The sequence below is a fragment of the Serinus canaria genome, chromosome 3 (genome assembly GCF_022539315.1).
Source record: "Serinus canaria isolate serCan28SL12 chromosome 3, serCan2020, whole genome shotgun sequence".
Classification (NCBI taxonomy): domain Eukaryota; kingdom Metazoa; phylum Chordata; class Aves; order Passeriformes; family Fringillidae; genus Serinus; species Serinus canaria.
Genome location: NC_066316.1, coordinates 49,017,264 through 49,041,133, shown reverse-complemented (window position 1 = coordinate 49,041,133; position 23,870 = coordinate 49,017,264). Strand labels below are relative to the sequence as shown.

The following is a 23,870-nucleotide window of genomic DNA, read 5'->3' as shown; positions in this document are numbered from 1 at the left end:
TCAAATCTGTTATTATTTTAAAATTTATTTTAAATGCACTATCTTAAAATGCCATTAGTATGCCCTGGGATTTATATTCTGAGAGAAGATATACAAATGTGTAACTGTCTCACTAATTTTATCTAAAGTGTCTTAAATCTAATGAGTTTCCATGCTAAATTTCAATCAATCATTATTTAATGATTTTAATTTCACTGCATTTAGTTTTTGGCTTGGTTTTTAGAACAAGACATATTAATACAACATGTTCTATGAAAATTTGTATTCCCCAGAAATACTAATGAGTATGAGTTAGCATAGATTACAAAAAAGCTTCTGAATACTTCTGCCTCAGAGTTTTAAAGGTCTACTGCTTCAGATGGTTTTGACCAGATTTAGAAAAACATAGAATCTGGATGATTGCTTCCAAATTAGACTTTGGAAATATTCCACTTTCTCTAAGCTTCTACGCAGCACCTTTCTCTATTCTGTACTCTCCTACTGGTCCGTGTCCTTCATTTCTCTCCTGTTCATGTTCACATTTGACTTGTTTCCACTCCACAAGCATGCAGAATTTTACAATGCAACTTTTTTCTGTCACTTTTTACAAGTCCTGCACAAAAATACAACTCTAAAGACCTTTTCATAACAGTGTTACAGACTGTCATTTCAACAGCATCATTTGTCATGCGAATAACGTCCATGGTGCAAGACGGCATCCCAGTCTGTAACAAATCCTGTCAGGCAGTGCTGATAAGGTCCTTTCAGCTGCAGACTGTTCAGACTGTATTAGACACAGTCACATTAGGCCAGCATACTGCCAATATTCCCCTGATCCCTGCAGGCTGTGAAACTGCAGTCTGGCCTCCCCCTGCCTGCTCTAGAATATTTCCTGTACTTAGATTTTCTGCATGTCCCTCAGGCCAGACTTCCAGGCAAGGGCTGACAGGATACAGTCCTCCATCACCTCTGGGGACTCTGCTGTTAGGATTCATCCTGCAAGAACATGGGAGCCTGAGCCATTATGTGCATGTGCTTCCTTGTTCTAGATGGTTTTTAGATTGATATTGGGCATTTTTTCAGGTGAGATCATAGGACTTTTGGGGGACAAGAAATCCAATCCAAACCCATCCCTAATACTGCCAAGAGTTTCTCCTCTGTATCATGGGATCTGCCTTCCATGCAGCATACTTTCCTCTTTCCTGGCTGACTCCACAGAGTCCCTATTATAATAAAAATATTATCTCTGTTTTTCTGCCTTTCCTAAGCTTCCTGCCTGAGATCTTCCCTGGGTAAGTCAACACAGGGTGTGACAGGTTTCTGCAGTTATGGCCCCGAGCACAGCACCCTCTGCAGCCCATCCACCTACTCACACAGCTGCTTGCAGGTGCCCTCTTGGCTCGGCAGCTCACAACAGTGAGTAGCAGGTATTCTGCTGTACCTCTGCTGACTCGAGTATTGCATTTGGAGGTGTCCTCCTTAATGACCAAACATGCTATGCTGGGGGCAACTGTCAAAAGATGGCCTAGATAAAAGTTTTTAGCTACCCCTCCACCCATCCACTGGAGCCTGCCAGCAGTTCAATTTTTAAGACTCTGCATTAGACCATCGTTTCTTTGTCTTCCTTTCTGGGGGATTTCCACATTCAAACCACTGTCCCCAGCAGAGCTTCTGGAGAAGACTGACTTCATGAAGGATGTGGCTACCTCATTGTTATAAGTCAGGACAATTCAAGTTTTTTCATCACTGTAGGCAAAACTGAACATAGAGGAGGCCCTCAGCTCCATACCCCATCCTGTCACCACTCTTAGTCCACGGCAACACGACCTCTCCTTTAGCTGCAAGAGGTAAAGATGGGGACCATGCAGAATGGGGCTGAGCACCCACATTGCAGGGCTACCAGCACCCATAAATGCAGATTGTGCTGGGGCTGCTCGGTGAGAGCCTTGTTGAGGAGAACTGTTCTGCTGCTGTTATTGCCCCATTGAAGTAACATGCTCAGAGTTGAACTGCAACAACTGCAACTCAAGAGGAGACTCGCTCTCAGTCCTTTCTTTAAGGACATGATTCATCTCTTTGTCCCTGCAGACACCAGCTCTAGTCTGACCATGCTTATACCCAGCCACAGTTTCAATGTCCTCCCATCTGCATCTGAGGGACTGAAGCTGGATGATCCTGCACTCACTGTCTGGCAAAGGAGCCTGACATCATCCAGCTGAGTCAACACACAAGAAAACATTCTTGATTCACAAGAAGCAGTTCCCCCAAAACTGCAAGAGCACTTCTTAGAACAGATAAAATGTAAAATCCAGAGTTAAAAGCAACAAAACAGTGAGGATAATATTTTTTTATTAAATACATAGATGGTAACATACTGTGTGTTACAAATCCCACAATGAACTGAGCAGTAGGCAAAATAGGTGCTTAAGTAGAAAAGAGTAGATTTTGGAATTTAAATACATAATCTGAATTTTAGCCCCTGCAACACTTTCAAAAAGCTGAGCAGAGCTAATGGCTTCAAGTTTTAATTTCTTGTCTTTTTTTGGTTTTTTTTTTTGTCATTGGGGATCTTTTTTAAACTGATAATAAACCCATAAAAGTTGGATGGGAAAGGAAAAAAATATCAGTCTTCACTTTTGCCTCTAAAGATACCAATTTATCATCATCTTCTGTATTACATTGTGATCACGGGACAATAATGACAGGAGAAAAAAAATGCAAGGACTATTATCTGTAATTTATTTAATGGATACAAATCATAAGAAAAAGGACATATGAACTGCTGTTTCCTTATATATTGTATATCAACCCATTTTCTCTCAGAAGCCTAAATTTTATGGGAAAGCATTAAAAGCAATTTTGCAAAAGGTCATAACTGCAACAACAGCCAGCATTTCCTAACTAACCTTGGGAACTCTTCAGTAAATTGTGATATCCAGGAGATGACATCTCTCTATTAATAGATACAAAAAATGTCCTGCTTTTCCTAACATGTGTGTGCCACACATGGAAGCAATTTCCTGTTACAGTATTATGTGGACTATGAAAAAGAAGACATTCACTTCCAGGAGGCCTGACTGACAACTTTTCTTGTATTTTCCAGCAGGCCTGAATATATGATACAGAAGATCTGAGAAACAGACCTCTTACATCCTATTTATTATCCCTTTAATAAGAACAGATCATGATGAGACACATTAGCAAGTTCATATATGCATTTCCCTAGCAGGAGAGAAGCCTTTTTTTCCACTGCAACTTATATGCTAACAGACATAATTTTCATTTGTGAAAAGAATTTTTGGTAATTAATGCTACCTATTTAATATATGTACAGTCTTTAAGCTTTGTAAATACAATTATTCTAGTTTGCAAACAAAGGCTAATCAATTAAACTGATGTCATGTAAAACAAGAGTGTCAGTAAAAAATAAATTGGGGAATTCTGATGCATCTCATGGTGCCATGACTTTAAATACTGTCAGCCTTCAGGATCAGGTTGCATCTTCTGTTTTGTTTGTCCCATACCCTTTAAGAGAAACCAAAACTTGAAGATGAATAAAATAAATTCAGAGTATTGCACATTCAGAAAAACATGTGTAAAATAAAACTTCAGGAGGGAATTTACCTAGTGCAAGTCACAAAATGGTGGAAAATAGTGTTATAATCGCATCTAATAAATAGTGTTATAATCACATCTAATAATGATTTATTGATACAGAATCAGATAGCTGAATGGCTTTATAAAAACACACAGCTGAATAAACAGCAATTATTCTGGGAGAAGAGAGGAGGTGAATAGTTCTGACCACGGTGCCCTGTGCTCCTGCCGGCTTGGCTGTGTCTGCCAGGTGAGGGGTTTGCAACACTGCAGCGGCAGAGCCTGGCTGCAGATGACAAACCTGTACCTGGGCTGGAAGACTCTACTAGACTGGATAGAGGAGGAAAGCAGGACAAGGTACCTCAAGGAACAAAAGCACTTCTTCTATTCAGATCTGTATTCACACATAATGCTACTGACACATGGCTGCAGTGAATACAGTGGCAAAGAATGCCTGGTGTGAATCCAGATGAGATGATGCTTGTGTTTGGAAGTGAGAAGTAAATAGTAACAATAAAGTGCTAAATATAATCTTAAAAGAAGGATACAATTTGGAAAGAAAGAAACTGAGAGAGATATTTCTATCTATAAAGAATGGGATTTTACACTCTTAATAACTTCTGGTAAGAAGATGAAGAAAAATTTATAGGACTTAAATAAAGTACTATGGTCTCTTCTGTGAGTATTCTTATGAATTACTAAGTGGCATACAAATTGGAAAAGATGTCATTGGGATGCTTTTAAAAATCATCAAACATGCTAAGTCTGGGACACAGTCTGTCTATAAACTAATTACAAGCAGGCTGCATCACATTCTTTCTCATAAACTTGCACATTACAGAGCCAAATTTAGGTTAGTTGTGAGGCTTGAGACAAATGCAAAAGGGTTTCAGTTGCTGAGAAATGTTTCACTTCGCTAAAAAAAACACTCAGAAAAACGGCAGGGAAAAAAAAAAGAAGAGAAGGGAAGAAAGAAGCATCTCTGGAGGTTTACTGCTAGCTTAGTTTCTGGTTTGTGTCAACTTGTTTATATCAGCTGCTGATTTGCGTCACTGGCTTGGCTTTGTGGTTGTATCTGGGGCCTGATGGACACCCTGGTGCATTAAGAAATTCACCACAACAGTACAGCATGTTAAGATCAGATAGCACAGCCTAATGTTGTTTTCTTAAGCACACACACCACACACAACCCTACTAAGAAGTTACTGCAGGCAGCCAGGAGAGGTGAACTCTAGGTTTGATGCAAAGCAGCTTTAAATTCAGATAATAGGAAAATATAGCACTAAGAAAGTGCATACTACATATTTTTAGGGTTACCAAAAGTTGTACATATATTTTTCAAAGGGTCTGTATTTCTAGGAATCAAAATACCTTATGTCTTCATTTCCTCTTAAGTTTTTAGTAGAGGCACCCTGACCCACTGCACACTTACTGTGTTGTGCAGTGATTTTTTTTTTTATTTTGAGATGTAAAATAATATTTTAGCTGTGGCTTTAATTGGCTCATTGGAAATTTTAAAGAGCAAATCCTGAATATTTAAGCTTAAACTTCTGACCATTTGTAATATTGACCACAATATAACTTAGATGCTCTGCCTGCACCACATAGGCTGCCCATACAGAAGTCAAAGTTACACTTTAAGCTTTCTGCCCATGATTAGATGGCACACGTTCACACATACAGAACTGCCTAATTAAAATGCCTATCTAACTGAATGCTGTAGGAATTATGCCATCCTGCTATTCCAGATGCACAAATTTTAAAATACTAATCAGGGACTACTGGAATTCTGAGGGCAGACTTCAAAAAAGCTTTTGCTTCAGCTGAGGTTCTGCTTCACATTTGCTGTTCAAGCTTCCAGAAAAAAGCCTTACAATTCTTTCTATTTTTCTGATAGTTCATAGAAGGTCTAGTGAACAAACAAAGAGAATACAGCTTAACAGACATATTTCATAATACAAAATAAAATGTTTTCAAACCCATGTTTCCTTTATGCAAACTTCCTATAAGAAACAGCAGCTCCAAGAGCCTCAAAATATTCTACAAGCATGTTCCTTATATAAAACATGGGGTTTCTGTTTAAAAATGACAAATTTGATTAAATTTAAGATATTAACATTACTTCCAGTGCAAGTACTACGGTTAAAATCTTTCAACCAATATGTTTTACTTCTCTTTTTCTTTCTGAAAATTTCAAAATACTTGGCTTTTGCCCAATGTGAGATGAAGTCAGCTTTTGAAATCTTGAATTCTTGAGTGAAGCAGAAGGATTATCCCCTAGGTTGTACTGATAGTATACCATATTTTAGATTGAGAAACTGCTGTTCTAGAGACTACCAAATGAATCCAGGAAGACTCACCAAAGCAAAAAACTTGCAAAGAACAATAATCTAATTTTTAAACAATGGGTCCAGTAACAATCCAGGGAAAAGCACTTCCTAGTCTGTATAGTCTAGAGCAATTTTTACAAAGCATATGGTTCAGCAGAATGCATACAGAAATAATGCTGCCGCCTGCACAGAAAATGGCAGTGAATATCACAAGAGATGCTAAGGTAGCTCTACAATTCCCAAAATATTCTACAATGCAGGAATAACTCATTTAGTAGTGAGTATAATTTCCTGGAGGCATGTGCAGTATTGTCCCTATGAAGTGAAAAGCTGACCTCCCTATCTGTCCCAGCACACAATGCCCATTCTCATCCTGAGGAACCTCTCCTTTCTCCCCCTCTCCTGTGTGTTGACACAAAGCATCATACTGCATCCTGACTGACAAGGTATTAACCTACAGTCATCACTTTTGATAGATACTTCTTTCAAGAGGTGCTGGAACACATGGTGTCAAAGAGAAATTTATCACATGGCAGTTCAACTTGCTGAGTCTGACCTGCATTTTGAAGTAAATACTAGATTCTGTACATACTTGTTATGATTTATTCTTTCAGAAGTATAATACAACAGCAAATGCTAGAGACAATTTTCATTGAGTCGTGATTAGTCATTCCTGTTAAAACATAGTTGAGAGAAGCAAAGGAGTTTTGATTTTTTTCAACAGCTTTTATAAATATCTCCTCATCTTCCTCTTTATCAGCACTCCTCTGTTCTGGAACTGGGAGCATCCAGAAGCATTGTGAAATGTTAACAGAACTGGTGAAATCTGCCACACCAGCTGGAAGAGGCACACTGAGGATCTGGTGAGTAGGAATGAGCCAGATATTTAGTTGGAATAGGTCTGTGGTTTCAGGGCTGTGCCACAGACTTTGGGCTTTAAGGAATTCTGGTCCTGCTGGCTCCATGATAGGAAGAAAGAACAATGAGGGACAATAAGGAGTAATTTGGCCATGGTTTGGTGTATGAAGACTGTGCTGAAGATAGCAGAACTCCCTGAATGCCCAACTCCAGCACAGGGAGGATGGGAAAATGAACAAAAAAGGGATGAGCAGTGGTCTCCAGTGGATTTGTGCACCAAAGAGCACCGTCACCTCATCCACATGGGGGCTACTTCCTTTGAGGGTCCTTCTGCTCTTCGCCACTACAGTAAGTCAGGAGTTTTGCCTTCCCCATATTTTCAAGTCTCTTTTGATTCAGCCATCCCAGAGAGCTTTTGTGGTTCCCAAATTCCATCCTTTCAGGCCTCCTTAAAAATAGCAGAAGGGCCCCAAAGTATGCCACTAAGACAGTCAGAGAAATTTGGAAAGGAGGGTTTGCAAAAATATTTACTATGTGAACACCCTTCTGCTGGTCTTCATAGGAACTGAACTAAGTGACCAAGGGGGAAATCTGAAACCAAAGCTTCTAACTGAACCCACAATTAAATAGAAAATCAACATGCCCTGCCTGTAAGGACAACTGAAAAACTATTTCAAAAGCACAAGCCTTTAGTGTCTTTATAGCTTTACAATAATTTTTCCAATTTGTTTAAGTGTATACTAGTTGAATAAGATACACAGAAGGATGCGTCCTTTTTGGTGCTCTGCTGACAGCTTAAACTAATTCTGTTTAGTTCAGAGGTTTGAAAATCTGCTTATTGTCAATTCTGGCTATTAGTCACTTTGATGTAGCAAAGTTGGAAAAGAGGAATCTAAGTCAGTCCTTTAATCCAACAATCCTCTCTAGCTGAGAACATAAGAAAATTAAAATTTGGCTGTAATACTTACATTTTATATCTTCAGAAATTTCAACATTGGGAAATAATTATTATAGGGAAAAGGTGTATATGTCTGCTTTTTTTTTTTAATAGACAAGTAACTGCTTTTGAAATAAACAAGTTTAAATTGCAGTGTACATAATGTTGTTTGAGTCTTACAACTTAGTTTTTCATGCTCCTTGTTTTATGTAACCGACATGGTAAGAATGGGTGAGGCAGAGTTAGTGCAGTTACATAATGTGCTAGAGAAGCTGCTGTGGAGCTTTACTATGCCATGACAGAGATAGCTACAGCAATGTAGGGGAAAGCCATTCTTGGCCTGAGAAAGCCACTGCTTGTTACCAGTGAAAGCTGCTCTGATGGCAGGTGAAAACCCACTTCGGTGCATGGGCTGTTCATAAAAATGAATATTTGATATTGTTCAGAAGAGACTCCTGAGAATAACACTACAAAGAGAATTTGATAACTTCAAAGGGAGCTAACAAAATTTTCATCCAAAACAATGAATGTCACAGATTTGAGCATCCAGATTAAAAACCACTGGAGGACAGTGAAAAAGACTGAGTATCCCCTGCTTCATTCCAAAGAGATGAAAAGGGGGAGGCCTTGTGGACATGCCATATCGAGCAAAATATTCTCCCATGGGAAATGTCTAGCCATATGTACAGGCACAGTATGACTGTAGATGAGAGAGTGAGAATATGAAGGAAAATACCGTTTTGCTAAACAGCCTGTCAAAGACTTGGCATCCTTTGGGATATTTTGTCCAAAATTTTACGGTTCTAAGCTGTTGCAAATCAGAGAGAATAGTTTTGTGAGAAATATGTAAACAGGTCAGTATGACACTCATCAGATGAATGAATAACTCATTTTAAGGCAGTGTCAAATGCTGTAATGCAGTTATTGCTCAACTTCCATATTTAACTAGTGCCAGTATCACTGAATAAAAACACAATTTAATGTATTACAATATCCAACTACTGGCTTGGTGACCACTTCAGGTCAAAGATTGAATCTGCTTTCTCATTACAGTTTAATAGAACATGGGTTTGAGGTTCAAAAAATCTTGTGCCAAGACACCTTCAACAAATCACTTTAGTATGCCACAATTTCCCTACAAATAAAACAAAGTGGAATGTTTTTAATTCTTAGCAAAGTGCTTTCAAATCAACTGATCAAACTTTAGAAACTGTCCAAGTGCTATTACTTGCTTATGTTTATTTGAATGCACTACTTGGCATGATAATATTAATAAGGCATATTAATATTCCTGTGTAAACACATACGTGTTTTTACCCAAATTCTTAATTTAATGAATACATTCAAGTAAGTTATCACAGTTGTCTCTCTGGCACCTTTATAAAATTCATGAATGATGCAAAATATGCTGCTCTCCACCACTATTTTTCAAGTCATCTGTATTTCTCAATTTAATATTCATTTAAACTGGTCTCCTGTACACAGAAGGAAGGGTTTCTAGCAGAGAAATGCTGATGTAGCTACAACAGACTATTTAAAATTCTAGCCCTTTTACCCATCCCTCTCCCATCCCTGATGGAAGCCTAGCAGACTTGGTAAATTGGAAGACACATGCACTTTTCAATTATTACTGTGCATAATCCATCAATTCAGAGTGAATTCCCCTTCTCTTCTGTTAAAGCCAAGCCTCCAGACTGAATCTGAACAGCCAATACCTTCTTTTTCTGTGAACTCTGCAACAAGATACTGAGGGAAAGCTAAGGTACAATGTGTAAATACTCTGGTGTTCATCAGTGAGTTCACTGGTTCATTATTTTTAATTTCCATTGGCTCGTAGCATATTCATATTACAACAAGATAACCCAGGCTGGAATGGACCTCAGGAGATTTCTACTCCAATCTTCTGCTCAATGCAGGATGAACTGTAAGGTCAGAGGAGGTTTCTCAGGGCTTTATCTGATGAGGCCATGGAGAAGACAAAGCCCCACTGGGAAAATTATTCCAGTGTTTGATTGTCCCCATGGTAAAAAAGTTTTGCCCAGCTCCTTCAGCCTCTCTGCAAAGCAAGTGCTTTAGCCTCCTGACCACCTGGGTTGCCTTCTGCTGAACTTGCTCAAGTTTATTGTCTTTCCTAAAATGGAGGGGCCTGAAACTGGGCATAGCCTTTCAGATTTCATTTCATGACTAGAGATCTCATTAGTACTGAGTAAAGAAGGGTAATTACTTCTCTTGATCCTGTTAGCATAGCAAAGGAAGCTGTTGTTTTTCTATACTGCCAGGGCATTCTGCTGGCTCATGCGCAGCTTGCTGTCTGACAACATTCCCATGGCCTTTTTTGCTTTGACCATCTCTGTCTAGTAGTTCCTACTGTCCAAAGAAGGTCTTATGCTAAAAAAATCCAAATTCCTGTCAATGACATCAGCTGTGCAACCAGACATTGACCTGTGGAATCCACCTGCCCCTCCAAGCCTTTCCTCTACACTGGCAGGGCTCACATAACATCACCTAGGTCTCCTTAACTTTGGCCCTCATTCCCACAACTGTCTGATCACTCCTGATATGTTCAAGGCTCCTGCTCCAGATGTAGTAGTGCTGCCAATGTACTCAAGCAGCAAGAGAAATAGCACATGGGTCAGGCAAGCCTTGGCAGTTTCTTTGCAGCATGCTTGGTCTGAGTTCCCAGCAAGCACCGGACTTCTTAGGCAGCAAATTGGACAAACATATTGAGCCTTCTGCACCCCTAGAGGTGAGTCCTACGCTACTGTCACTTGTGGCTTCCCCTTGGTGCTAATGCATGGCTCCCCAGAAGGCTGTGTTTCTTGCCCAGGGATGGCTGTCTCTAACCTTGCCTGCTACCAGCACACTGAACAGGTCCTGCAAATGCAGTTGGCCATCCTCCCCTCACCAGGAGTCACCTGACTCCTGTCGGTCCCAGGCTGGGCCTTTCCACTTGACTCCCACAACTGACTGTGGTCTCTGGCTGCCATCCCTCTGTGAAGTTACAGGATCAGGATTTTGCATCTGCAGGATGTCTATGAAGATGCCATTTATTCTCCCTGCTGCTGTGCAGTTTGTCCCCTTGCTCCCACAGCTGTCTGTCTTGGCAAAATATTTGCCCATTTTAGTACACACCTTGAGCAGGCATGGACACTTTCCTCTTCCTCCAGACCTGGGCAGACACACCAGTTGCGCTCTGCAGTCTGAGATCTGAAAAGTTTTACTCTCCCACTGGAGCTGTGACACAAATAGAGGCTTCTGCTGTGCCAGTGATGCCTTGTGAAGGCACTAGAACAGAGGCTAGACAGAGTTAAAGAATAAAGTAGGTATTTATTAGAAGGCCTCAATGGATACACCTTGGGCAGTACAAGAGCCCAGCCAGGGCTACATCCAAGATGAACCCAGAATGGTCACAAAATGGGTGACTGGTCATGAGATCCCACACTTTTATAAGTTCTGGTCCATTTGCATATTGGAGTTAATTGTCCAGTTATAGCTTTAGTTTATGAAGTCCCATCCTTCTTATTTTTCTCTCTTCAGTCCACATTGTTTATGCTCTTGGGCGTGAGAGTTGGATGGGCTGTCCTTGGTCCCCAGCTAGAGAAGTTTTGTCTCCCTACTCTGTGGAGAGAGCTTACTATCCTCTAATATGAAGCTCAGAACTACGCACTAAAGCAGTACAGAATCTGAAAAATATAAAAGCTAAAACCTGAGGCATCAGCAGGGGTAGTTACTCTATTTTGTGGTGGGACCCGTGCCCTGTGGTGCAACACTGCTGCTGCTGAGTCCCACATGGCCTGCAGATTTCTGGACCATGTGCCTTTTTGAGCAAACTGCTGCTTCTGAGAGCTGTTTCCTGGGACTGACAACATGAGCTGAATAGATACTTTAATCTTTAACCAGGATCAATATTTCCCAGCAATGGAGTCTGGAACTGAGAACAACAGAAAAAAATACCCCAGGAGATCTAGATGTGAAGTCCAAAGCAGCTCACCAAGCTGCAAGCACTGGAAGAGCCCAAGAAGTACCCCAGCTCCATGGCATGTTCCCAATCCTACAAACTGCTACTCTGAAGGCCCAGTCCCTCTTTGCAGCTCCTTGTTACTGTGTTCCCTAAAAAACCTCGCTGTTACAGAATTAGCCTGGCTCCAGTGTGGGGTACCTCCTCATGAGGCTAGACATTCACTTGAACGTGTCCTGACAGCAGTGTGCTTATGAACTCAATCGCCCCTCTGCACTGCCTTCACAGCTTCTTGCAAAGCAAGCCTGACAAACCAACCCTAGAGTATTGATCAGCTGGGGAGGACATCACTACACACCCACATCACATCCACAGTAACTGGAAACGCAATTCAGGCATAGAACCATAGAATCCTTGGTTTGGAAAGGACCTCTAAAATCAATGAGTCCATCCATTAACCCAACTCCACCATGAACCACGTCCCTGAGCACCTCACCTACAGGTCTCTTAAATATTTCTGGGGATGGAGAATCAACCAACCACTTACCTCGGCAGCCTGCTCCAATAGCCCTTTTGGTGAAGAAGTCTTCTGCACCCCACCAAGGTTCTACACCAAGAGCCTCTGCTAATGAGACCATGAAACTGCTTGAACACTCTCTAGCAGGTCTCACAGCTCATGGCTGCAGCCGGCCTTATAACATCCAAAACCCGATAGGATTTCGGTAGAAGTAATCACTTTATGTTTATAACAGATTCATGTTTTCTACCTTCCATGAGCAGTTGGTTTTAAAGAGCCTATGTGGTACTGTTAGCACCTCAGGTGTGTCACTCTTTAATTCCTGATGCCTTTGGTGGAGAGTGTAAGGATCCAGAAATTGCTAATCTTTAATAATTCTCACACTACTCAAAAAATAAGTTTCTTAAAGACAATAAGTTTCTTAAAATATTACTTTTCCTGTCTTTGGACTTAAAAATTATTTCAGCCATCCAAAAAAGAAACTATGTTATAAAATAAAAGCTACATAAATAAGGTTATGCCATGTCCTTTCAATATGCATATACTTCTCCCATTGCAATAGAAAGGTTGTCTGTACAATGATGGATAGACCTTGGCTTAAAATACTGACACCCTATTTAGACTAAGATATCGTCAGAAGTGATAGGGTAAAAATGTGACCAAATATTTTTCTTGTATCTTTTTACAGTGCGCATGTAATTCTCCAGGCAAAAGGGTCAAAACAAAATAAAACTCAACATTTCAAACTCTGCTCATAAAATAAAATAAATGTCAAATCTCTTAGATTGTAACAAACTACTGTGAGATGGAGAAAATAGTGTAAGAAAAATAGTTTTAATCCAGAATGCCAAATAGACTCTCACATATGATAAGGAGCAAAAAATACTTTAAGTACAAGAAGAGTCTTGTTTAAAATGAAGTAGAATAATAAACTGAACATTTAATAATAAGGGCCTGAAATTAACTAAACTATGCCATGTGAAAGGTTATGAAAAGACAGTGAAAGACAAACAGTTTGACTGGGGAATGTGCAGTTCTCATTGCTATTGATAGAATTTATACATATATCAGAGACAATGTGGTTCATTGTATACAGCAGAAATCATAAATAACAAGAAGATCCAGAAAAATGAGGAGCAATGATTCACCATTACCATACTTTCAGCCTTCTGACTTTACAAGTAGGCATTTCTCTGTCTAGTTTACATGGAACTAAAAATCTGTGTATGAGACTGATTTGATATTCTTTGCATACCATCAGGAGGGACATCTGGAGTCATGAATTTCCCGTGACAGATAAAACCACTGCCACAGCATACTCTCAGATTTAATTTTAGAATTACAAATAAACTGGAACTTCAATTTACAAAGAAAAAAACCTACTTTCTTAAAACGGGGGCAGACAATAGAAGCAGTGAGGACCTGCTATCTATGTCTTGCCACTAAAGATTTAAAAACTTGAATTTAAGCATGCAACAGTTTTGAATATACTATTCTGACATACTTTCTCCAAAGCAAAATATTTGGGAATTTTAATGGGGTTTAGTTCTTCACAAATGAGTACCATCTAGACATTTTGTCCCAATGTGGGACGAGAAATATTTCCAAATCTTGAAATTTTTCATGCAACTGAAATTAGGTTTGTCAGATTGCACTAGTTAGCACAAAAGCCATTTCAAAAGAAAATACAACTATTTGATGTAAGTAGGGACAAAACCACATATTTTAGAACACAAAGGGCTAAAGTAAACTTCAGCTGTTGTTTTCAACAACAAACAAATATTTCCATAGTCACAGGGAGTGAGCCCAAGAGGTCTGGACACTGTTTGCACGTACTGAGCTCAGAAGTGCACTGGGATGCAGTGCATGAAATCACTCCTGTTTATGGGTTCATTGCACAGCAGAATGTAGGAAGGAAGAAGCTCTGTGAAGGCCCATTCTGCATCTCCAATGTCACCATCATAAAAGTGAAAACCTTTAAGGTTTCTCAAACTCTGAGTGTGTAAAAGATACTTATCTATGAAAGCTGAGCTGCCTGTTGAGTTTAGGGTGATTCTTGGGGCAATGCTGCACACAAGTGAACTGTTGTAAACACTTGTGCTAACACACAGCTTTGGCTCAGGAGAAGGAGATTATGCCTTTGCCAGCACCCTAAGTGCTCTGAGAGGGCCTAATAGCCATGATTGGCCTCAGATGGGGACTTCTCACACAACCCCTGTCCATTGGCTCAGGAGCCCCATCTAAGCTTAGGCTCTGCTAGGCGATCTGGACTGGCTCTGGCTGATCCTACCTCAGATGGCACACGGTCCTCTTGTAATTTGTATACACCTACAAGAATTCACTCTAAAACTTGAAAATTGGCGTCTTGTAATGCATCGCACCATGAGCCTTTTAGGATAATTTTGTCAAGAAGCAACTTATGTGTCTATTGACATTATTGTGCTGATAAAGGTCAGTATGTTAGGAGCAACATAATAACACAGCACCATGAGACTTCAATAAAACCTGCCATGTCTTCTTAGTTTGTGGGCTGTAAAGTTTTTCAGTAAGTCAGAGTATTAAAATCAATACTATAAAGCATCATTTGATATTGCTATTGTATGTGGTTATTAAAGCACAGTGCAAAATACTAATGACCAGCTTTTCTTTTCACCTAGTAAGCTGTAACTGCACATAGCAGTACTAGGAAGATGACAAAAACTCTTTTTTTTTTTTTTTTTAAAGCAGCCTTAGTAAATAGTTTTAAAGTTACTCTTCCTATCTGAGATCCTGAGAAAGGAGCAAAACAGCTCATCTGCAGAAGAAAAAATATTAAGCAAAATACTTGATACTTCCAATTTCCTCCCCAAAATCATTGAAATAAGAAGTACTAATAATTAAAAATCACAATTCAAGTACTATTGTAACCACTTATTTTTCAGTTCCTAGGTGCAATTGTATGATCATTACAGATGATTGATGACTAATTGATGACTAATCTTGCAGTTCTGAAACTATTTGCAAGTACCTGTGGGCATAAAGGATAACCTTAAATTTTTCTTCTGTACCAGTTATTCTTCCCATGAGCTGTGTATCTTCAAGCTATAAAATCTAGTTCTAGGTGTACATAGCTAAAATTTAGCACCTGCTTATCAAATTTGAGAATGAAATTTTGCAGGGAAGCAACTGGTTAGCGTAATAAAATATGGGGTAAGTATTAACAACAAGTATGTTGTATGCTGTTTCCATTTAATTTAAATGGGCAACACTGGAGTTCAGTTAGTACAAATATACTCCAGCTAACCTATGGTGGTAGGAAATAATTCTGCGTTACTGACACTATTCAAAATGAGAGTTCTATTGCGTTATGGAAATGTGGAGAGTTAGTCTAACTTTGCTCACCAAAATCAGTATACATTTCCATGAGGACAAAGAACCCCAAACACTACCTGAAATTTTCTCTGATAATCAAATTTAAGATGTAGCTGGAAGCATTGTTCCCAGTAAAGCAGAGGACTGAAAAGACAGGCTTTCTGCTAGAGCCTGGGCAGGAGGCTGGAGGTAGCAAATGGGCTCTGGGTCCCAGTTCATCTTGGCACTGTGTGTAGGTTGTGGGCCTGCAGGTGAGGCCAAGATTCAGGTCTGATTGTGTCAGGTTTTGAATTAATGACAGTAAAGACTTAAGACCTATGCTTATCCTGGGAATTGTAAGGAACCTGGTGCTGATGAAAGCAGCAGCAATGAAAGATTCATGGAAGATTATCTGGTAGTCACCAGGCTGTAGATTGCTAAAATCCGTGCTATGCTTAGGATGTAGGGCAGAAGAGCTGTAAGAGTTTGCTTTGCTTCACTGTGCAAGGTTTAAGCCTCTGTGGCAGTTTTCCCATTTCCTTTTAATAAAATACTTGGGAGTTGCTCTTTCTACTTCACCCAGTAGGACTGCAAAGTTGTCCAAATATGAAGACCATGGGAGCAAATACATCACTACTGCACCTTAGGAAAGAGATAAGAAGAAAGCTTCATAAACCTGTTTTACAAAGCTTTTGCAAAATCAAATACACCTGTAACCCATTTTTAAAAAAGTTCAAGGTGACAAAACTGATATGGAAAATTTAACAAACAACTGCAGCAAGCAGGTTAGTGTTGGATTGACTCACCACTGCTCATTAGCCTTCAGTGTCAATGAAGACCTAGTCCCACTTCATACTAAATATTTGCAGAAAAAAAGTTGTTATGACTATTTTTAAGCTGAAAATATTTCATCTCTGCAATATATCTGCAATATTTTCCCCAAGATGCTTATATTCCTTGGTTTGCCCCAGAAAAGAAAGGACTCAAAAACAAAATCAAACCCAGAGAAAAGCCCAGGAAAATCAGACAGCTTTCATCAACTTATAGAATACCTGCTAATTTCTCTCTACACTACAGTATATATGTATGTCATAAGACACTATAAAAGAACAAAGTGTCACTTAAACTTTAATTCAACTTTTCCATTTAGTGCATTTTGAAAGTATTAAGTGGAAATTAATATGATAATCATAAGGAAACAGGACAAAAATTTATTCAGGAACTTGATCAACACACTTTTGTTCAGAAAATAATAATGCAGCACTTGAGGAGGATGGTTGGCATTTAAACAAAAGCTGAATGCATATGAAACAATGTTTTAAATTTGTAAAAAGGTGATAATTCTTTTTGTTTGACTGCCACACATAAAAGTTGGAAATAAATTGCTTTTTTAAATAAAAAGACATTGTCTTTTTAAATTACTCATCATACAGGGCTCTAGGTACACAAGAGCTACAATATTGTTTTCTTAACTTAGACCATTTCCTACTTCTTGAGGGAGGTATCATTATTTTTATGATTTTTTCTTCCATTCAGAATATAACAGTCAGATAAAATTTATTTGCTTCAAAAGAACTATTAGCTCACTTTTGGATTTATTTTTTTGGGAGAGGAGTGAGTTTTTTGTTGGTTTTTTTGGTATGTTTGGGTGGTATGCGGGTTTTTTTGTTTGCTGTTTTTGGTTTGTTGGTTGGTTGGTTGGTCAGTTGGTTGGCTTTTTTCCACCATCCATTTTAGTACTGGATAGAGCTGAACAAAATTGTCATAAATTAAAAAAAAAAAAAAAAAAATCCAGTTTCATCCCTTGAGAAAAGAAATGCATAGAGAATCCAAGATGACAACACTCTACAAACAGTAAATTTAAGCACATTGTTTACCGTTTCTATTAAAAACTCTAGCAATTTTGAACAGAAACACAAGAAATGCTGGCTTAGCATTCTCCTTGCTCCAAAGGAAACTTGGTTCTTTATGGATTTTTGTGAATTCAGTTTACATCCCCATGTGTGTATTATGTGCCAAATGCGAAAGGCAAGGCTATGGCAAAACTGCAGAAAGGGACGGAGTTAAAAGCCTTTGTGTGATCCTCGTGTGAGAAGAGTGAGCTACAACAGCCAAAATGTCCTCTCACTGCTCTGAAGGATGTTTTTAATAAGGAGATGTTATAAGGGTTAGGGTTAGACCTCCCTTCATCTCCCTAGTGCCATGTGAGCATCAAAACCAGGACAAACTGCAAATAACTCTTCCTCCAGTTAGTCTATTCTTGGATCTTTTCACTCCTCAGGGAGGTCCTGAGGTTCTCATAAACAATTTTCACATCGTTAAAACACCCACCTGGCTCACTTCTAGACCTTTCCTAGCCTCAGAGACACCTACATGAATACTCTGATTTCTCTTTTCAGAAAAAAAAAAAAAAATCACTCCTTTTCTGTTTCCTGAAGGAAGCTTATTTTTTACAGTCTCCACAATATCATCTTTCAAAAGGAAAAGTGAGAGCACATGTCTGAGTATTTATGGACAGTAGAAGTGATCCAACACTACAAGAGAAAAAAAAAATTTTAATCCACTTTTCTTCATCTTCTTTTCTCTGGAAGATGTATGTCTGCTCATTAACTTGTAAGTCTTATGCAGAGCATGAACAGGACAATTTAAGACAATCCCAGAATATCAGACCTTCTCTCCCTAGAGATAGACACTTCCCCACACTCATTAAGAAACTTCTTTCTCCAAATCTGGCACCCAAGTTGTCAGTAGTAACAAAGGCATTTCAGTTCACTTGAGATGTTTCCACCAGATTCTTTATGTCTTCTCAACCTCTATAATGGCATGATGCTCTAAGACAAGTCAGGACTTGGTGATGGACTTCACCCTTAGGAAATCTACTATTTCTCTCCATGCAATCAAACCAGGGACCAGAAATTATGCGAGAGAAAATTAAGAATAAATTTATTTAAATACATTACAAAGACTATATTATGAAGAATACGCTACTACATTTGGAGAAAAACATAATGAAAAATGACAAAAATACACACAGCGCTCTTTGGATGCTCTGTTTAGAATGTCTTTTCTCTGGTTAGTTGGCAGAACCAAGACTGGAAACTAGTGGAATATTTTTGCCATAACAGAATTTGTGACCCAGTTCTTGCAGGAGATGTACTCCCAGGCAGAGCTTTCTTGAGTAAGTGCTGCTAATGGAAGAAATAGTAAGAAAACCCAACTGAGTGTAAATACACCCTTGTATCTTTCCTGTAATCTTTAATCTTGGTAGTTATTTTAATAGAGAAAAATTTTGACTTCTGTGCAAATAAAATATAGGTTGCTCCCTAAAGAGCAGCTTGTTGCTGGATTGTTCTAGAGAGGTTTAATACTTCAGTTATCAACAAAGAAACACATGGTTATACTGACTTTTCTGTGTAAGCTGAGCATGACAGGTAGTTTCTTAGAATTTGCATGCACAAGCTCATTTCACTGCATAATTTTCCTAAGTTGTATACACTTGATCTATTTAAGCTACTTGAGCTGCTTTATAATTACATAATATTTCTATTGGCTCTAACAACTACATGTGAATCATGAATGAGAAAATGATGGAGTTAAGACACACCTTTATTAGCAGTATCCTAATCACAGCTAGTCTTATTTCAAATATGACCTCAGCAAGAAACAAATTTTAGTTTTTGTAACAAGAGTTTGTAATTCTGTACTTGTCAAGTATATGGACCCTAACCAAACTTGCCCCCAAGTTCATTCTACTCTTTCCTGTCTCATCTCTATTTTTCTAAGATATCGTGTAGAATATTCCATATTCTATACCAGGATGAAAAAGAAAGACAAAGAAAATCATTCTATCAGTCAAAGGTTAAGAAAAAAACCAACTCCCTCAGGCAAATAGACTCTTTTACTTATCCCATTCCAGCTTTGAGACCAATCCAGGTCTCAAAGTGGTAAGGAGCAAGCATGGCCTGTCTCCTGAGACACTGTAAACACCACAGAGATGACCAGGATAAGCCTGGCCTGGGGCTAAGGATGCTCTTCCAAGCAGCTTGGGAAAACATTGGAATAGGCACCACAGTTTCAGCTAAAACCCAGCAATTCATTAAAACATTGTGATAGCCAGCAGTGCAGATAACAGCAGGTTAAACTCTTATCCCTCTCTGGTCTTGGACCAGCACGAGGTTTGTATGATTGAACACAAAGCCAATGAAATGTCTGACTAAATGTATTACCAATAAAAACAATCTGACACAAGGGCTCAAGACATCCATGCTTCTGTCATTCAAGTTGCCCAATATCACAGCTGAGTAAAACAGGGCAGAAAAACATAAGAAAATCAGAAATTCTTTAAAGTTTTTTAACTGAAAAGAGATAAATATGTAAAGATACAACTAAAGCAAAGTTTAAAAGAGCAAGATTTTTCCAGTGAACAATCCTCCCTTCTCCTTATTTCTAATATAATTTTATATCTCTGAGTTACTAAAAAGAAAATAAGCAGTGCATTTATTGAAAAGTCTGTTTTTATCTGAAAATACTATTTCTATCAGTTATCAACAGAGAGAAACTTAAGACTGAAGCAAGCAAATCCTATCAGCTGCAAACAACTTAAAAGACTATGAAGTTCCACAAGCATCTGTGGGTCACAGGAACCATGGTGCATATACTAGGGGACAATTGAGTATTCCTCTGTCTAAGAAACATGGTTATATTTTGAGTATAGTTTTTTGAGCTTTTTTAAGAGCAAAGAGGATGGTGAAATTGGAGTATCTTATCATTAGCCATTCCGGCTCATCCACTTATTCATTAAAACATACAAAATTCAATATACTTTTCCATTTTTATGTACCCAATCTTGAAAATTTTCCTTTTCAAGGTGCCTCTAAGAGATGAGGCCAACTCTCTTATTCCACAAAAGGGACTTTGTGGAACTGCATGCAGTGGTTACAAGAAGGCAAATGCCTTTGGAGTTCTTTTCCCAACATTTTTTAGACTGTCTATGAATTAGTAAAAATTGGAATAGTATTCTGCTACTTTGAAAATATCTCAGCATTCAGATTTATTTTGCATAAAATAAATATTAGCATTTAATGTTTCAATTAACTTAGGACTCTGTGATTCAGCTTTATGAAAAAATCCATGCTTTTTAGAAGTTAACATGTAAAACACTAATTCTGTAGAGCAAGCAAGAAAGTATCTCTGTTTACTTGAACCAGCAGAATTTGACCCAAATTATTATTTGCCTCTAACATGGATCTTGTGTTGTTGAAGTGCATGAAAAGAATTTCCAAATCAGCAACCCACAACTATAATTTGCCAGTATGTGGCTTCATATCAGGGGTTGCAAAGAAATGTTTGTTTTTATTCTGTGAAATATGGATGTCTCCCACAAAACTCAGAACTGTGTATTAATATAAACTTGGAGTAAATAATCAAAAGGGGCATACTTGGTAGTGCCAGGAAATGAAAACCAGAAAATCTGAAGAAATTTTCTTAGATATATTACTCTTAAACTTCATAATATTTAATAACTGGAAGCCATTGAAATAGCATTAAATCATCTAATTTATCCTACGTTAGATTTTACCCAGGTACCTGTATATAAATCTGTTCATAAAAATGTTTCCATTCTCAGATAACTAAGCTGCATATCCCAAGCATAGACAAGGGTTTGGCTCTCAGTAGTGACAGATGCTAGCTAAGCCAAGATGGATGATATCAGCAGCAACCATACGAGTAACTGCTGAAGGAAGCAAAAGTTCTTGTCTACCTAGAGAGAAAACTCTTTCCCAGTTCTGCTAGTATGAGCCTAGTAAGCATCTCAGCCTTGAAAGTACCTCAGCACAAGCACCTCAGCACAACTTTCCTTCTAAAAAAGAGATTTAGTCCTACCTTGTAACTCTTCTGCTGTTCTGCTTTTGTGATCCTCCTTTGAACCATCTCAAGGAACTTCAGGGCTGAGCAAGGACAAATGAAGAAGCATAGGGGAAAGATTAAAGTGTTGTTTGGAAATTACCTAACCATCGGTTTAGCAGCAACTCCTATTAAAAAGAAGAACAAATCATGGAATGAATAATCAAACCACTGCATGACTGAAGTAGCACTCATCATAGTTATGTTGAAAATAAATTGGGTCAGATCATTGTTTCTTTCTGTGAAATGAGTAACATGCTTTGAGAGGGTAACACTCTGTGCATAAGGAAGAGGCAGCTGATGCTATATATCCATCTTCTGTAGAGTTTTTGACACTTTTTCACATATCCCCAGTTTGTTCATGCAGATGTTACATACTCTGAAGGAAATATGCACATAGAACGTACAAAACTGGTAGAAAACCTATTTAGAAGTAGCTTTAGAAGTATCATTATTTCACTACCAATATGCCATCTGCAGCAGTCTGCCCTGGGGCTGATACCGTTTGATGCATTAGTTCTTGAAGTGGGTTGTAAAGTAGAGGAAGCTTTTTAAACTGGCAGTTACACCAGCCTGTGAGGAACTGCAAGCACTTCGGGCAGGAGGGCTATAACTCAAAGTGATCTTGACAAACAGGAAATAAATCTGAAAAAGGAGAGTGCAATTCAGTAAGGACCTGTGCAAGATGTAGATGCAGAGCAACAAGCATACATACAAGTTGGGGAATGTTTAGCTGGCAGCTGTGCTGAAAAGGATCTGAAAAGCCAGGCTTGGTCAACAGTATCAATGCCATTGGTAAAAAGCACACATGACAATCATGTAGGAGATTGATAAAGTTATTCTACCTTTTTCAGCTCTAAGGGCTTACCTGCAGTACTGTGTTTAATTTGGGTACATTTTAAGAGAGATTTGGACAAATTCCAGAGCCTGACAAAAAGCAACAGGCACGGCTGAAATCTCTAAAACATCACCTCTGAGGATAGACTGAAAGCACTGAGATTCTTCATGCTAAAGAAGAGACCAAGGGGAAAAATCGTTTTAGCGTTCAAATTCTGAAGAACACTCCTCCTGACTGATGCATAGAGGAAGGCAATAATCTACTCTATTGCAGGCAATAGGAGTAATATGCATATGCCTTTTACGCAAAAAAGACATTATTAGCTGATGCAATTGTCCCACTCTACTCAGTACTTGACAGGAGCCACACCTGCAGGACAATTCTGATCCCAACAAAGAAAGATGCAGACAACTTAGAGAGAGTCCAAAGACGGGACACAAACATGATCAAAGATTGAAGGAGTTAGTTATTTTCTCCCAGGAGAAGAGAGGGCTCAGAGGGACCTCATCACAGTATTACAGTATTTAAAGGGTATCTACAAGGAGACCAGAGGACCTCTTTTCACATAGAGCCACATGGAAAAGACAACGGGCAATCAGTACAGGTTACACTGGGAGAGGTTTCATCTCTATATAAAACAGAAATATTGAAAGCAGTCAATCACTGTAACAGCCTCCTCAGGGACATGGTAGAGGCCCCACTACTGGAGTTTTTCAAGATGTGACTGGACAGCATGCTAGATAAACCCATTTAGGCAGGCTTCCTTTCACGTGAAAAGTTGGACCAGAGTATCTTTTGAGGTCTTTTCCAACACATGTTGTTCTATGAACCTTTCCAGACCACAAGTAAAAATGCAGCAGCACAAAGTGGGTGTGGAAGAAAACTCTGGAAGATTTTTAAGAACAGTCTGTTATGATATGTACATGATTTGCTTTGCTTTAGAGAGGCCAAAGAGACTGCAGATCACTTTAGAGTCCTGTGTTCTATGATTCTGGGGCAAGCATATCAAATGGACTTTTCTCTCCACAGCTCATTTGATTAGTACCAACTGCTGCAAGTACTAAAAGTGATAAGTAGAATAATACAATTAGGCTGAGAAAGGCAGTCTCTACCAGCTTATTTAAAAAGAAATAAGTTTGGGTAGTGCAAACAAAAGATGAGAACTATGAAACATCAAAATTACATAATAGTTCCAAGTACAGTAAAAAGCAGAGTGAGAACTACAAGCAATTTCATAACCATTCACTAGTAACTGGACTTACACATGTATATAAGAATGAAGATTTAAGTATACTCCAGTTTTATCTAATAATGCAGAGAAGCGAGCTGCAGTGGGGAAATAGAAAACCACAACCATTTAGAGAAGGTGATTCAATAAGCTGTATATGAAAGCCTGAGAGACTTGGAGTAATATAAAAATAATCTTTAGTTCCTTGAGGATCTGCAGGCCCAAGTAAGAGAAATTATCAAGAGACCAGAGACTGACCATGTAAAAGTAGAATAATTGAATCAAGAGCTGAAATGGAGAATGATAGAAAATTACTGTATTTGATAGGTAGAACCAGACTACCTATGATCTTGGGAAAAGACTGCTAGTAATATGACCTTAGCCATGAAACAAT

General features: G+C 38.7%; 1 protein-coding gene across 2 annotated transcripts in view; it reads right to left on the bottom strand.

Annotated features, from left to right (window-relative positions):
• The window catches only part of PDE7B (phosphodiesterase 7B), a 309,161-nt gene extending 287,245 nt beyond the window's left edge, over positions 1-21,916 (bottom strand). The window contains exons 1-2 of one of the 2 annotated variants that reach the window (XM_050972230.1): positions 21,874-21,916; positions 21,390-21,454 (exon numbers count right to left, since the gene is read on the bottom strand). The gene's annotated coding sequence lies outside the window, so the exon portion shown is untranslated. The remainder of the gene's footprint in view (positions 1-21,389; positions 21,455-21,873) is intronic. The other variant, XM_050972231.1, reaches the window with a different exon arrangement.
• Between the last annotated feature and the right edge of the window lie 1,954 nt (positions 21,917-23,870).